Below are 17155 nucleotides of genomic sequence, written 5' to 3' on the forward strand. Positions count from 1 at the left end.
TTTGTATTTTCATTAGAGACAGGGTTTCGCCATGTTGCTCAGGGTGGCCTCAAACTCCTGACCTCAGGTGATCTGCCCACCTTGGCGTCCCAAAGTGCTGGGATTACAGGCACGAGCCACCACGCCGGGCTTTCCTTTCTATTTATTTTATTATATATATGTGTGTGTATATATATATATATATTCTGCTTTTCTTTCTATTATTATTTTTATTAATTTTTTTTGAGACAGAGTCTTGCTCTGTCACTAGGCTGGAGTGCAGTGGCACAATCTCGGCTCACTGCAACCTCTGCCTCCTGGGTTCAAGTGATTCGTCCGCCTCAGCCTCCCGAGTAGCTGGGACTACAGGCGCGTGCCACCACACCCGGCTAATTTTTGTATTTTTAGTAGAGATGGAGTTTCATCATGGCCAGGATGGTCTCGATCTCTTGACCTTGTGATCCGCCCACCTCGGCCTCCCAAAGTACTGGGATTACAGGCGTGAGCCACCGCGCCCGGCCTTCCTTTCTATTTTTAAAAGAGACAAGTTTTGCCATTTTGCTCAGGCTAGTCTCAAACTCCTTAACTCCTGACCTCAGGTGATCCACCCGCCTCAGCCTCCCAAAGTGCTGGGATTATAGGTGTGAGCCATTGTGAACAGCCCTCTTACAACATTTTTTTTTTTTTTTTTTTTTTTTGAGACACAGTTTCGCTCTTGTTACCCAGGCTGGAGTGCAATGGCGCGATCCGGCTCACCGCAACCTCTGCCTCCTGGGTTCAGGCAATTCTTCTGCCTCAGCCTCCTGAGTAGCTGGGATTACAGGCACGTGCCACCATGCCCAGCTAATTTTAAAACTACAACATATTTTTGATGAGAATAGAAAGAAGTTTGTGGGGCCAGGGTGGTGGCTCACGCCTATAATTCCAGCAACTTGGGAGGCCGGGATGGGTGGATCATGAGGTCAGGAGTTCGAGACCAGCCTGTCCAAAATGGTGAAACCCCATCTCTACTAAAAATACAGAAAGTAACAGGGGGTAGTGGTGGGCACCTGTAATCCCAGCTACTTGGGAGGCTGAGGCAGAGAATTGCTTGAACCCAGGAGGCGGAGGTTGCAGTGAGTTGAGATCTGGCCACTGCACTCCAGCCTGGGCAACAGAGTGAGACTCCATCTTAGGGAAAAAAAAAGGCAGCTTGTGGGCTTGGTTTAGACGGCCGCCTCCCTCAGTGGCCCTGTTAGCTGCGCCTCCTGCTTCCTGCCTGTGTGACTGGACAGCACCCTTCTGTCATAGGCTACGAATACCGTCCCTACCTCCACATATCCTAGCATCTACAAGTAAGTACACTTTTGTGTACGTGCAATTATCAGTTGGCGTCAGCGAAGTATTAAGGAACAGAATGTGTTCACGGAATTTAGACATGGGAGAAATCTCTCCGGCTCTTTCCACTGGGCATGTTTGGGATGGGCTCCAGGCCAGCTCCTCATCCTCCCAGGCTCTTCACTTTTAACCGTGGAGGGTTGTTCCTTTTCTTCTCGTTGGGGACCCTGCTACAAAAGACAAAGTAACCAGGAAAAGATGGATGTTTATTAACACGCATCTCTCGTGGATACGTGGAGAAACTCCAGGATGAGTCCTTTTAAAGACTGACAGAACTGGGGCTTCTGCTGGGCACGGTGGCTCATGCCTGTAATCCCAGCACTTTGGAAACCACCTTTGCATCAATGATGAGTGAGACAGTCATTACAGTGAAAGACACGTGACCTAACGGACTCTGGCTTCCAACCTCCGAGCTGTCCTTGTTTGTTCTGGGCGTCGGCCGAACTAACTCTGGGAGGAACTTCGTTTATGGGTTAGCTTTGAAACAAAGAGGAGAGAGCCCGTTCCCCGAACAAACCGTCCCAGCTGGGGACTAGATTGTCTCTGCAGGTCTAACAAATCTGCCAGCAGATTATAAACTGTTGTGTAGGGGTCGGCGCTGGAGGCTGCAAGATTCTAAATCTCGAAAATTGCTCCAGGGGATTAAAACACGATTGAGACCAAGACCAGCTTGAGCTGTTCCGCAGACCCCGGGCTCCGGGGATTAGCTGGCACACCATGTCAATACACGGGCTCGTGGTCTTGTGACCCCCACCCAGGAACCGACTCAGCCGAGAGGACAGTTCAACTCCCTGGAATTTCATCTCCGACCCACCAATCAGTACTTCTGAGTCAATGGCTCTCTACCCACCAAGTTATCCTTAAAAACTCTGATCCCCACAGCCGGGCGCAGTGGCTCATACCTGTAATCCCAGAACTTTGGGAGGCCGAGGCAGGTGGGTCACGAGGTCAAGAGATTGAGACCATCCTGGCTAACACAGTGAAAACCCATCTCTACTAAAAATACAGAAACTTAGCCAGGCACGGTGGCACACACCTGAAGTCCCAGCTACTCGGGAGGCTGAGGCAAGAGAATCGCTTGAACCTGGGAAGAGAAGGTTGTAGTGAGCCAAGATCTCGCCACTGTGTTCTAGCCTGGGTGACAGAGCGAGACTCCGTCTCAAAACAACAACAACCAAACACCTTTGATTCCCAGCTGGGAGCAGTGGTTCACGCCTGTAATCCCAGCACTTTGGGAGGCCGAGGTGGATACATCACTTGAGGTCAGGAGTTCAAGACTAGCCTGGCCAACATGGTGAAACCCCATCTGAACTAAAAATGCAAAAATTAGCTGGGCATTCATGGTGGGTGCTTGTAATACCAAATACTCGGGAGACTGAGGCAGGAACATTGCTTCAACCCAGGAGGCGGAGGCTGTGGTGAGCTGAGATCTCACCATTGCACTCCAGCCCGGGTGACAGAGCGAGACTCCACCTCAAAAAACAAACAAACAAAAACCCAACTCTGATCCCCCAATTGTTGGGTAATTTTGAACAATCTGAGTAATAATAAAACCCTGGTCTCCTGCATAGCTGGCCCTGATAAATTACTCTTTCTCTATTTCATCTCCCCTGTGTTGATGAATCTGCTCTGTCTAGGCAGAAGGCATGGTGAACTCGAGAGGCTGAGGCAGGTGGATTGCCTGAGCTTGTGGATCGCCTGAGCTCGGGAGTTCCAGACCAGCCTGGGCAACATGGCAAAACTCCATCTCTACCAAAAATACAAACAAACAAAGAAACAAAAAATCAGTGGGACTTGGTGGTGCCCGCCTGTAGTCCCAGCTACTAGGGAGGCTGAGGTAGGAGAATCGCTTGAACTTGGGAGGCTTCAGCAAACTGCGTTCCTGTCACTGCACCCCAGCCTGGGTGACAAAGTGAGACCCTGTCTCAGAAAAAGAATATGGAGGGCAGATGTGGTGGCTCATGCCTGTAATCCCAGCCCTTTTGGAGTCTGAGGCAGGCGAATCACCTGAGGCGGGGAGTTTGAAACCAGCCTGACCAACATGGAGAAACCCCCGTCTCTACTAAAAATACAAAGATTAACCAGGCATGGCGGCACATGCCTGTAATCCCAGCTATTCGGGAGGCTAAGGCAGGAGAATCACTTGAGCCTGGGAGGCAGTGGTTGTGCTGAGACAAGATTGCATCACTGCACTCCAGCCTGGGTGACAGAGCAAGACTCCCTCTCAAAAACAAAAACAAAACAAAGAAGAATTTGGGCTTAAATACCATCTTCCACTAAAACAAAGGAAGAAGATGTGGAGGAGGCAGGGTAAGGGAAAGTGAACCGCAGGAGAAAGGTATAGTCAACAAGGCGAGGTTTGTTGTGAGGATGAAGTCTCTTGATTTAGAATCCTCCTCCTCCTGGCACAAAGAGGAAGACACCAGGACCAATGGAGATTCCTTTACAAATGTACATTTATTTCCTTTACGAAAGGGTAATTAACACACTGTATCCAGACTCTGGTGTCTACTGGCTCTCAAAACAATCAGCTTGGCCGGGCGCAGTGGCTCACGCCTGTAATCATAGCACTTTGGGAGGCTGAGGTGGCTGGATCACCTGAGGTCAGAAGTTCAAGACCAGCCTGACCATCGTGGTGAAACCCCATCTTTTTTTTAAAAAAAGAAACAATCAGCTGAAAATAATCCTGTGCTGAGAGGCGCATTTGGGGCGGCACAGGCTGGTCTCTGCAGCCGGGTGTACTCTTGCACCACCTGCCGTATGAACGAGGACCACAAAGTCTTGCCTGATAAAGATTTTTAGAGGCTTAACAGCTCGACACCATTAGTTCAGCTTCTGTCGCCTGATGCACAAGTCCAAACACCAATTGAGGGTTGTGGCAGAGGGAGAGAGGTGTCGGCCTAAGACTTCGGAATGTGGAGAGGAGAGGACAGCTCCAAGCCTCTTCCCTCAGGATCTGGGGCTGGGGATGTTAAGGGGTTTGGAGTGGGCCAAGGTGGGCATCACTGATTGGTTGAAAATGCGGGGTAGAAACAGAGAAACTGGATTCACATGCTGACTGGGTTCCTCTGGGAAGGGCTTCAAACTGGCTGGTGCCGTCGGCCATTCTGCTGGAATTCAGAATCTGGAAAACATCTTAAGCAATTCTTTTTTGTTTGTTTTTGAGACGCAATTTCGCTCTCGTTGCCCAGGCTGGAGTACGATGGCGCAATCTCAGCTCACTGCCACCTCTGCCTCTTGGGTTCAAGTTATTCTCTGGCCTCAGCCTCCTGATTAGTTGGAATTACAGATGCCACCACCGCACCCGGCCAATTTTGTATTTTTAGTAGAGACAGGGTTTCTCCATGTTGGTCAGGCTGGCCTCAAACTCCCAACCTCAGGTGATCCACCCACCTCGGCCTCCCAAAGTGCTGGGATTACAGTTGTAAGCCACTGAGCCTGGCCATGCATTTTTAGTAGAGACAGGGTTTCACCATATTGGCCAGGCTGGTCTTGAACTCCTGACCTCATGAATCACCCGCCTCAGCCTCCCAAGGTGCTGGGATTACAGGCGTGAGCCACCGCGGCCAGCCTACATCTTAAGCAATTCTTAAACAAAATCCTTATGATTGTAACGTCAGAGATCCTATCTATGGGGAAATGGGGGTGCAAATGGTCGGTATCCATAGCTACGTGACTTTCAGTTACAAGGAAGTGGGCTAAAGGGCAGCCTGATTAATGCTTAGTTACAAGAACCCAAAAGTATCGGAGGCAGGTCTCAATCAGTTGGGAAAGCCTTTCTGCGAAGGTTTTGTTTTGTTTGTTTTTTAAAGATGGAGTCTCTCTCTATTGCCCAGGCTGGAGTGCAGTGGTGCTATCTCAGCTCACTGCAACCTCCACCATCCAAGTTCAAGCGATTCTCCTGCCTCAGCCTCCCAAGTAGCTAGGATTCCAGGTGTGTATCACCATGCCTGGCTAATTTTTGTACTTTTAGTAGAAACAAAGTTTTACCATGTTGGCCAGGCTGGATATTTTGCCAAGATTTAAGGACGTGCCTGAGGCAGCCTGACGAGGTCCCGATGACATGTGATCAGGGCACAGCTTGGTTTTTACGTTTTAGAGAGACATGCTATTAACACTGAGGGTTAGAAGCAATAGGAAAGAACAAAAGTGCCGGGTGCGGTGGCTCACGCCTGTAATCCCAGCACTTTGGGAGGCCGATGTGGGCAGATCACAAGGTCAGGAGATTGAGACCATCCTGGCTAACATGGTGAAACCACGTCTCTACTAAAAATAGAAAAAATGAGCCAGGCATGGTTGCATGCACTTGTAGTCCCGGCTACTCAAGAGGCTGAGGCAGGAGAATCACTTGAACCTGGGAGGCGGAGGTTACAGTGAGCCAAGATCACACCACTGCACTCCAGCCTCGGTGACAGAGTGAGACTCTGTCTCAAAAAAAAAAAAACAAAACAAAAAAACAAACAAACAAGAAAAAGAAAGAGAGACGTGAAACATCAATCAATGTGTCAGATGTACACTGGTTCCATCTAGAAAGGCAGGGCAACTCAGAGTGGGGGCTTCCAGGTCAGAGCGAATGAGACACAAGGGTGTATTTTATTTTTAAAGACGGAGTCTCTCTCTCTCTCTCTGTCTCTCTCTGTCTCTCTCCCTCTTTCTCTCCCCCCACACCCCCCCACCGTGGCCCAGGCTGAAGTGCCGTGATACCATCTTGGCTCACTGCAGTCTCGGTCTCCTAGGTTCAAGCTATTCTCTTGCCTCAGCCTCCCGAGTAGCTGGGATTACAGGAATGTGCCACCACACCTGTCTAATTTTGTATTTTTAGTAGAGACAGGGTTTCGCCATATTCACCAGCCAGGCTGGTCTTGAACTCCTGGCCTCAAGGGATCCACCTGCCTGGGCCTCCCAAAGTGCTGGGATTGCAGGCATGAGCCACTGGCACCTGGCCAAAAGGTTGCATTCCTTTGAGTCCTTGATCAGCCTTTCACTGAATACACAATTTACATGTGAGAGGTGAGTAGAGGAATAGTTAATTATGCCTTCATCTGGTTTAGAGAATCTGCATTATTACATAAACAATAGGGGACCTGTCTTGGGGAAATAAGCCAAAAATGATAAATAAATAAATAAACAGTAGGGCAGAGGAAGCAATCACCTATGCGTTTGTCTCAGGTCAGCAGAGGGCTGGCTTTGAGTTCTGTCCTCTGTCCCATACCCGTGAAGATCAGCCACACATCGCCAGGTGAAATTCAAAAGAACTGTTTGAAAGTAAAGAAATTGAGACCCAGCTGGGCGCGGTGGCTCAAGCCTGTAATCCCAGCACTTTGGGAGGCTGAGGCGGGTGGATCACGAGGTCAAGAGATCGAGACCATCCTGGTCAATATGGTGAAACCCCGTCTCTACTAAAAATACAAAAAAAAAAAAGTAGCTGGCATTGTGGCACATGCCTGTAATCCGAGCTACTCAGGAGGCTGAGGCAGGAGAATTGCCTGAACCCGGGAGGCGGAGGTTGCGGTGAGCCGAGATCGCGCCATTGCACTCCAGCCTGGGTAACAAGAGCGAAACTCCGTCTCAGAAAAAAAAAAAAGAAATTGAGACCCGCAAGCAACTTCCTTGTGGCAAATGGGGAGGAAGGTCTGTGGCTTTGTTATCTTCATAGCAATCTTCCTTAGGAATAAAATCGGAGGCAAGTTCGCCTAAGGCAGCGTGGGGTCCTGAGAATTACGTTCCCTTCACAGAGTAACTAGACTTCCCCAGAACCAGGTGTGGACTCTTGTTGGCCCTGTGGGAACAGCTACTGAAGTTTGCTGAATGAGGAAAGACCATTCCAAAAGCAATATCAGATTTAGAAAAAAATTAAGTTTTCGAAGTCCTCTGAAAATCATTTTTTCTATTTACACGAAGATTCCTTTTTAAAATTTTTTATACTTTTTCTGTTTTTGAAGCTCATCACACTTAAGGATTTTAAATTTTTATTTACTTATTTATTTATTGTGAGATGGAGTCTCGCTCTGTTGCCCAGGCTGGAGCGCAATGGTGTGATCTTGGCAAGGATTTTTAAAATTTCATTTTCATTTCCTTGTTTTGTTTTTGAAATGATTTTCCTTTAAGCCATATTTACATCATCTTGTTACTCCAAGACCAAAGGGTTGTTTTTTTTTTTGTTTTTTTTTTTTGAGACGGAGTTTCGCTCTTGTTACCCAGGCTGGAGTGCAATGGCGCGATCTCGGCTCACCGCAACCTCCGCCTCCTGGGTTCAGGCAATTCTCCTGCCTCAGCCTCCTGAGTAGCTGGGATTACAGGCACGCGCCACCATGCCCGGCTAATTTTTTGCACCTTTAGTAGAGACGGGGTTTCACCAGGTTGACCAGGATGGTCTCGATCTCTTGACCTCGTGATCCACCCGCCTCGGCCTCCCAAAGTGCTGGGATTACAGGCTTGAGCCACCGCACCCGGCCAAAGGGTTTTTTAAACAAAGATAAGCTTCAACTCCTATCTTGTTTTCATCATCAAAGACTTCTGTATACTCATGTTTTGTGTTTTCTAAAAAAGAGAGGGGCCCGGGTGTGGTGGCTCATGCCTGTAATCCAGCACTTGGGGAGGCTGAGGCGGGCAGACCACGAAGTCAGGAGTTCGAGACCAGCCTGACCAACATAGTGAAACCCTGTCTCTACTAAAAGTACAAATACTGACTGGGTGTGGTGGTGTGCGTCTGTAATCCCTGTAATCCCAGCTACTCTGAGGCTGAGGCAGGAGAATAGCTTGAACCCAGGAGGTGGAGACTGCAGTGAGCCGAGATGGCGCCACTGTACTCCAGCCTGGGCGACAGAGCGAGACTTTGTCTCAAAAAAAAAAAAAAAAGAGAAAGAGAGAGAGAGGAGGCAATTCCATACTTCATTTATTTATTTAATTTTTGAGTGGAGTTTCGCCCTTTTTGCCCAGGCTGGAATGCAGTGGCGTGATCTCGGCTCACTGTGACCTGAGATGGGCTTTCATCATGTTGGCCAGGCTGGTCTCGAACTCCTGACCTCAGGTGATCCACCCACCTTGGCCTCCCAAAGTGCTGGGATTAAGGGTGTGAGCCACCGCGCCTGGCCTTGTTGGTTTTTTTTTTTTTTTTGAAAGACAGAGTCTTTTGACTCTGTCTTTTGCCCAGGCTGGAGTGCAATGGCATGATCTCAACTCACTGCAACCTCAGGCTCCTGGGTTTAAGTGATTCTCCTGCCTCAGCCTCCCGAGTAGCTGGAATTACAGGCATGCACCACCATACTTGACTAATTTTTGTATTTTTAGTGGAGATGGGGTTATACCATGTTGGCCAGGCTGGTCTCAAACTCCTGACCTCAGGTGATCCGCCCACCTTGGCCTCCCAAAGTGCCGGAATTACAGGCTTGAGCCAGCATGTCCCGCCTATTACAGCATGTTTAAAAAGAAAATGACATTGATGGCTATTAGTTGCATAGGCATTTTTAGAAAATGGTTGGACACTGTGGTTCCTGACTGTGAATCCCAGCACTCTGAGAGGCTGAGGAGGGAGGATTGCTTCACCCCAGGAATTTGAGACCAGCCTGGACAACATAGTGAGACTCCATCTTTACAAAAAATAATGTTTTTAATAAGCTGGGCGTGGTGGCGTGTTTCTGTAGTTCAACCTACTTGGGAGGTTGAGATGGGAGGATCCCTTGAGTCTGGGAGGAGGTCGAGGCTGGGGTGAGCTGTGATTTCCTACAGCACTCCAGCAGCCTGGGTTACAGAGTAAGACAAAAAAAAAAAAAAAAGAAAAAGAAAGAGAGAGAGAAACGAAAGAAGGAAGGAAGGAAGGAAGGAGGGAGAGAGCCCTTGGGCTACAGAATCCTTTTGGGTGCATTTATTTTTTTCCACTTCAGCAAGAGCCATGTTGCCTTTCTTCATGGTTATCATCTCTCCAAACAGGTGCAGACTCCTCTCAGGCGTGTGGGGCCGAAACTTTGCCTCCTCCCTCTCAGCCAGTTCGTCGTGCGTGCAGACCAACATACGTCCAGATCTTTGAGGGAATGTTACTGGCAGAATGCTGAGGTGTGATTTATTTCTCAGTGTTTTACAGTAGATGCATTACTAGTCTTTTTTTTTTTTTTTTGAGATAAAGTCTTGCTCTGTTGTCCAGGCTGGAGTGCAGTGGCGCAATCTCGGCTCACTCCAACCTCTGCCTCCTGGGTTCAAGCGATTCTCCTGCCTCAGCCTTCCAAGTAGCTGGGACTACGGGTTCACGCCACCATGCCTGGTTAATTTTGTATTTTTAGTAGAGATGGGTTTCTCCCTGTTGGTCAGGCTGGTCTGTAACTCCTGACCTCAGGTGATCCTCCCACCTCGGCCTCCCAAAGTGCTGGGATTACAGGCATGAGCAAAAGCGTCTGGCTTAATTTTTGTATGTTCAGTAGAGACGAGGTTTCACCATGTTGGCCAGGCTGGTCTCGAACGTCTGACCTCAGGTGATCCACCCGCCTCAGCCTCCAAAGTGCTGGGATTACAGGTGTGAGCCACTGCGCCTAGCCTGATTTTTCTATTTTTAATAGAGGTGGGGTTTCACCATGTTGGCTGGGCTGGTTTCAAACTCCTGACCTCAGGTGATCCACCCACCTCAGCCTCCAAAGTGCTGGAATTACAGGTGTGAGCCACTGTGCCTAGCCTAATTTTTCTATATAGAGGTGGGGTTTCACCATGTTGGCCAGGCTGGTCTAGAACTCCTGACCTCAGGTGATCCACCTGCCTCGGCTGCCTAAAGTGCTGAGATTACAGGCATGAGCCATGGTGCCCGGCCGTTGTTTCTGATTTTTAATATCATGCATTCCACTGCAGAACATATTTTAGTGCTCTACCCTCTATATAACTCATGCTGCACTTAGCACAGTACAGTCCATGTTGTGGAAGCAGAGTCTCCTAAATTTATTGGATTCTCTTATTGGCTCACTAATTCCTTAAATTCAACAAACCACAACATGTTAACATGCGTCAGTGTGGTGGAAATTAACCAGCTTCTGCATGAGCTTATTTGTATTCAGTGTGCTCATCTGCCTCTGGGAACCAGTGATTTAGAAATACAAATTTATTATTTCTCATTGATGAGACTGGAAATGTTACACATATGGAACTCCGCAAATAAATTGCCAGCTACTGGGCAACGTATTTTTGATATATTGCAAATTTATTTCCTACATCACCAATTTGACCAGACGGGCTTCCCATTTTTCGTACTAAGACTGAATCCTCTAAGGAGCAGCCGTTGCTCTGAAAGCTTTATCTTCATCTTTCACAGCCATTCTTCCCATGGGTTCTCATCCATTTCCTGGCTCCTTGTCAACAATGCCTCAAGGTATGATGCAATAATTTCAGGGCCACAGAGTAATAAGTGCATCTTATATTGATGCAGCATCCTTCTCCGAGGAGCCAAAGGTGCCCTAAGGACCGCGCTTACAGTTACAGCATTCTTACATGCCGGGCAGGGCCTGGCACTGCTCTTAGTTTTATTTTGGAAATTTTCACATATATTGTGTCAGGATGTTCTTGCATTGCTGTAAAGGAATACCTGAGACTGGGTCATTTATTTTTCTTTTATTAAAAAAAATTTTTTTTTGAGGCAGAGTTTTGCTCTCGCTGCCCAGGCCAGAGCACAACGGTGAGCCTCAGCTCACCGCAACCTCCACCTCCATGGTTCAAGCAATTCTCCTGCCTCAGCCTCCCAAGCAGCTGAGATGACAGGCACGCACCACCACGCCCGGCTCATTTTGTATTTTTAGTAGAGACAGGGGTTTCTCCATGTTGGCCAGGCTGGTCTCAGACTCCTGACCTCAGGTGATCTGCTTGTTATAAGTAAAATTTTCAATACCACAGAAGTAGCACTCGAATATTAATTTCCTTAGTGAGGTCTACAGAAGGGTGCGGCTCACAGAGGGAACAAGGGCCAGCACACACCTGGACAAGGAGGGGAAGGGGGACTTGTGTCCGGCCAAGGTCGCCCCTACGGCTGTGTCGTCTCCCTGTTGGCTACGGTTAGACCGCACAGTCTAGTCTAATTCCGATTGGCTATTTTAAAGGGAGCAGGGGTAGGAGCCGGAGTGGAGGGGCGAGGAGTTTGGTGGGAAGGACACTTACAGGACAGGTCAGAGCAGGTAAGCAGGCGTCAAAGCAGATGACCAGGATGAGTCCGGACGGGGCAGGGGACCAGGGGAACAGATGTGAACTCCTGATTAGAACTGGTGGAAAAGGTTGTTTACTGAAACTACAAGGAAGTTAAACTTTAAAATAGAGAATTAAAGAATAAGAGAGCTGAGCATACTGACACGCTGATTCTTTGAAGAGAAACTTAGAGTTCACTATATCTAACATGCCCTGCTTGGCCTCCCAAAGTGCTGAGATTACAGGCATGAGCCACTGTGCTTAGCCGAGACTGGGTCACTTACAGAGAACAGAAGTTTAACTGGCTCACAGTTCCATTGGCTGAGCAGGAAGCGTGGCACTGGCCCCTGCTCGGCCTCTGGTTGAAGCCTCAGGGAGTTTTTACTCACAGGTGAGGGCGAACTGGGAGCAGGCCAGCCACATGGGAAGAGAGGGAGCAAGCAAGAGAGCGGGGACACGCCACACACCGTTCAATAAGCAGGTCTCAGGAGAGCGCAGAGCCAGAGCCCACTCACCATCCAGGGGAGGTGGCAAGCCATTCAGGAGGGGGGCACCCACACCATCCAGCCACCTCACTCCAGGCCCCACCTCTAACTCTGGGTTATTTATGTATTTTTCTTTCTTTCTTTCTTTCTTCTTTCTTTTTTTTGATGGAGTCTTGCTTTGTCACCCAGGCTGGAGTGCAGTGGCGTAATCTTGGTTCACTGCAACCTCCACCTCCTGGGTTAAAGTGATTCTCTTGCCTCCCAAGTAGCTGGGATTACAGGCGCCCACCACCAAGCCTGGCTAATTTTTTGTATTTTTAGTCAAGACAGGGTTTCACCATGCTTGCCAGGCTGGTCTCGAACTCCTGACCTCAAGTGATCCACCCACCTCTACCTCCCAAAGTTCTGGGATTACAGGTGAGAGCTACAGTGCCAAGCCTAAGAAAATCCATTTAAAACAGAATAAATAGGGACCAGGCACGGTAGCTCACAGCTGCAATCCTGCACTTTAGGAGGTTAAGGCAGTGAAAACGCCCCTGCAAACTTAAGACATACTTGATCTCCATCTTGTTTCTGACCACTCTCTGTCTTTGCTCATTCCTGGAAGTAGGCCAAGCTAACCATAGGAGGAATTTAGTTTATAATTTAACTTGAAAACAGGCTGGCCTTGGTGGCTCACACCTGTAATCCCAGCACTTTGGGAAGCTGAGGCAGGCGGATGGCTTGAGGTCAGGAGTTTGAGACCAGACTGGCCAACATGGCTAAACCCTGTTTCTATCAAAAATACAAAAACAAGCCAGGCAGGGTGGTGCATGCCTGTGGTTCCAACTACTCAGGAGGCTGAAGTGGGAGAATTGCTTGAACCTGGGAGGTGGAGGTTGCAGTGAGCTGAGATCACACGTCTGCATTCCAGCCGGGGCCATAGAGTGAGACTCCAACTCAGGGGGAAAAAAAGGATTTTTCTTTTGAGATTTTTTTCAGACTTTCTGGCAATTGACTGACCTTGCCTGGACCCATGACTCATGACTCATCTGGTGCTGTGGCTCCACCCAGAAGTGGATTCAGCACATGAAGACCATTTTCCACACCACTGTGATTTCGACCCCAGCCAATCAGCAGCACCCATTCCCTAGCCCCCTGCCCACCAAATTGTCCATAATAACCCTAACCTCTGAGTTCTCCACGAGATGAATTTGAGTAATAACTCCAGTCCTACTGCCTGGCGAGCTCTGTATTAATTAAGCTCCTTCTCTAATTAATTAATTAAGATCCAGGAAGTCTCTACTAAAAATGCAAAAGCTAGCCCAGGTGTGGCTATGGGCACCTATAATCCCAGCTACTGGGGAGGCTGAGACAGGAGAATCGCTTGAACCCAAGAGGCACAGGTTGCAGTGAGCCGAGGCTGGAGGCACAATCTCAGCTCACTGCAACCTCTGCCTCCTGGTCCTCCACTGCCTCCCAAATAGCTGGGACTACAGATGTGTGCTACCACACCTGGCTAATTTTTTTTTAGACAGTTTCACTCTTGTCATCCAGGCTGGAGTGCAATGGCATGTTCTTGGCTCATCACAACCTCCAACTCTTGGGTTCAAGCAATTCTCCTGCCTCAGTCTACCAAGTAGCTGGGATTACAGGTGCATGCCTCGATGCCTGGCTCATTTTTTTGTACTTTTAGTAGATAAGGGGTTTCACCATGTTGGCCAGGATGATCTCAAACTCCTGACCTTGTGATTGACCTGCCTCAGCCTCCCAAAGTGCTGGGATTACAGGTGTGAGCCACCATGCCTGGCTCTAGCTGGCTTTATTGCAACCTGTTTTATCAGCAAGGTATTTATGACCTGTGTCTTGTGCTGATCTCCTATCTCATCTTGTGACTTAGAATACCTTAACCGTCTGGGAATGCAGGCAGGTCTCAGCCTCATTTCACCCAGCCCCTATTCAAGATGGAGTTGCTCTGGTTCACATGCTTCTGACACTCAAACACATGCATTCTGCCCCTCATGGAAGCAGGTCAGGAGCTCTGTGGCACCCTGGCTGGAGAATTCCCTCCCCAGATCACAGTTCTGTTCTCAACCTTCTGTGTGTAGGCCACTCTGATTTGCTCCCCGACTCCCCACCCCCACCAAAAAAAAAAAGTAAAAACAGACTTTGGGCACAGTGGCTCACTCATGCAATCCCAGCACTTTAGGAGGTCAAGGCAGGCGGATCACCTTGGGTCAGGAGTTCAAGACCAGCCTGGCCAACATAATAAAACCCTGTCTCTAATAAAAATACAAAAATTTGCTGGGCTTGGAGGCAGGCACCTGGGAAGCAGAGGCTGCAGTGACCTGAGATCATGCCATTAGAGTCCAGGCTGGGTGACAGAGTGAGACTCCATCTCAAAAAACAAAAACAAGCCTTCGTAAATAGAAAGATGTAAGAAAGGTAAGAATTTGAGGCTGATACATTTTGCCTGCCGGGGCCCAGTCTTCTTTCTTCCTGGACTCCTTCCCTATCCGCCTGGATTGTCTTGTCAATATCGCCCTGCTCACAATGAACGATTTCCTCACTGGAAATATCACAAGAACTGTAGATGCTGCCAGAATTCTTTGGCACAAAACACCTCTCTGAGTCAGAGCCCAATGCCATTAGCGAGGGAAGAACAGCTGTGAGGGCCACACATCTGAGTCATTTGAAAATTTTATGAGGGATAAAAACTATCCATTACACAGGCTTATACATTATATATTCACCTAACATGTCTTCAGTGGCATTGCTAACCATCTCTTTTTGTATTTTTCTCTAATGACACCCCAACTCCAACAATAAATCCAAAACTCTGAAAATTTGAATATCTAGTAACACTACACACTGTTTCCTAGTCCTGTTCTGATTCTGTCTGTGCATAGCCATTCCCTTATTCTTTTTTTTTTTTTTTAATTTATTTTTGTTTTTAAAAATGACGTTTCACCATGACGGCCAGGCTGGTCTTGAACTCCTGACCGCAGGTGATCCACCCACCTCAGCGTCCCGAAGTGCTAGGATTACAGGCTGAGCCGCCGCGCCCAGCATTCCCTTACTTTCTTAGTAAACTTGCTTTCACTCTCCGGACTCTCCCTGAATTCCTTGTTGCACGAGATCTGACAGCCCTCTCTTGGGTCTGGATCTGGACCCCTTCCTGTAACGTAAGGGTTGCTTCACAGCCCTTGTGACATCCAGGATCACCCTGGCTTCTAGGCAGCGCAGCTCAAGCTGGACTGAATGGAAGAGCCACCCAAGGGTGCTCAGTTTAACACTAATTATAACTAGAACATTCACCGAAGGAACAGGAGAGAAGTGGAAACCCCCAGAGTGCTGAGGGTGTGGAAAGAAAATGAAGCACTTAGATTCGGTAACTGAAAGACTGAAGGAAGTATGAAGGGCATCAGCAGATGCTGAAAAACACACCTGGAAAACATTTCAGCTGGGCGCAGTGGCTCATGCCAATAATCCAGGCACCGTGGGAGGCCAAGGTGAGTGGATCACCTGAGGTCGAGAGTTCAAGACCATCCTGACCAACATGGAGAAACGCTGTCTCTACCAAAAATACAACAAAATTACCCAGGCGTGGCAGTGCATGCAGCTGCTCCATGCATCCCAGATACTTGGGAGGCTGAGGCAGGAGAATTGTTTGAACCTGGGAGGTGGAGGTTGCAGTGAGCCGAGATCACACCACTGCACTTCAGCTGAGTGACAAGAGCAAAACTCTGTCTCAGAAAACAAAAATAAAAACAAAACAAAACAAAAAACCATCAAGTCCCATGAGCCTTCTTAGGCTGACTCCTACAAGTAGATGCTTTAGTTTGCAACTCTCTCTGGTGACACAATCGGGATCTTTAATTTAAAGTGCTTGGTGGGACAAGGAAAGGGAGGAAGGGTGGGAACTGACAGCCATGAGAAAGACTATGGCCTGGGCCGGGCATGGCGGCTCACGCTGAAATCCCAGCACTTTGGGAAGCCCAGGTGGGAAGATGACTTGCAGTCAAGCGTTTGAGACCAGCCTGGCTAGCATGGTGAAACCCTGTCTCTACCAAAAAATACAAAAAGTAGCCGGGCATGGTGGTGCACACCTGTGGTCCCATCTACTCGGGAGGCTGAGGCAGGAGAATCGCTTGAACCCAGGAGGTGGAGGTTGCAGTGAGCTGAGATCATACCATTCCACTCCAGCCTGGGCAACAGAGTGAGACCCTGTCTCAAAAAAAAAAAAAAAAGAAAGAAAAAGAAAAGAAAAGGCCAAGCACAGTGGCTCACACCCACAATGCCAGCATTTTGGGAGGCTGAAACGAGTGGATCACAAGGTCAGGAATTTGAGACCAGCCTGACCAATATGGCGAAACCCTGCCTCTTCTAAAAATACAAATATTATGCCAGGTGCCGTGGCTCACGCCTGTAATCCTAGCACTTTGGGAGGCTGAGGTGGGCGGATCACCTGAGGCCAGGAGTTCGAGACTAGTCTTATCAATATGGTGAAAACCTATCTTTTAAATTAAAATAAATAAATACAAATAAAAAATAAAAAAATACAAATCTTAGCTGGGCGTGGTGGTGGGTTCCTGTAATCCCAGCTACTCTGGAGGCTGAGGCAGGAGAATCACTTGAACCTGGGACGCAGAGGTTGCAATGAGGCAAGATTGTGCCACTGCACTCCAGCCTGGGTGACAGCCAGACTCTGTCTTGAAAGGAAGGGAGGGAGGAAGTGAGGGAGGGAGGGAGGAAAAGGGCCTGCTTTCGGGTACCACGCACACGCAGGCCAATGCAGAGAAGCCTCAGTGAGAGCAGCAGGTGAACACTGCACCTGCACCTTCAGAGGCCCCGGACTCCCCATTCCCTTTCCCCAGACAGGAATGTTCAGATTCCCAGGGCTTAGGTCAGTTTGCAGAAATATCTTTTTTTCCCCTTTTCTTTTTTTTTTTTGCATAAACTCCATAGTTTGAAAGTTCTTTCCTGGAAAGTAGCTGTTGGTGCTGTGAAACTTTGCCTGTCACACTAGAACTTTCTCCCCAGATCTCCTCCCTTATTCCGACAGCAGCGATGTTCCATATGTCCTGGAGAAGATGGTGTTTTACCTTGGCTTCCTCTGGTTGGCTCAGAGCCGAGGATGATATATTTTAAGCTGTACATTTAAAAATAAAAGTCTTGGCGAGGGT

Source organism: Saimiri boliviensis, chromosome 18 (genome assembly GCF_048565385.1).
Source record: "Saimiri boliviensis isolate mSaiBol1 chromosome 18, mSaiBol1.pri, whole genome shotgun sequence".
Lineage (NCBI taxonomy): Eukaryota > Metazoa > Chordata > Mammalia > Primates > Cebidae > Saimiri > Saimiri boliviensis.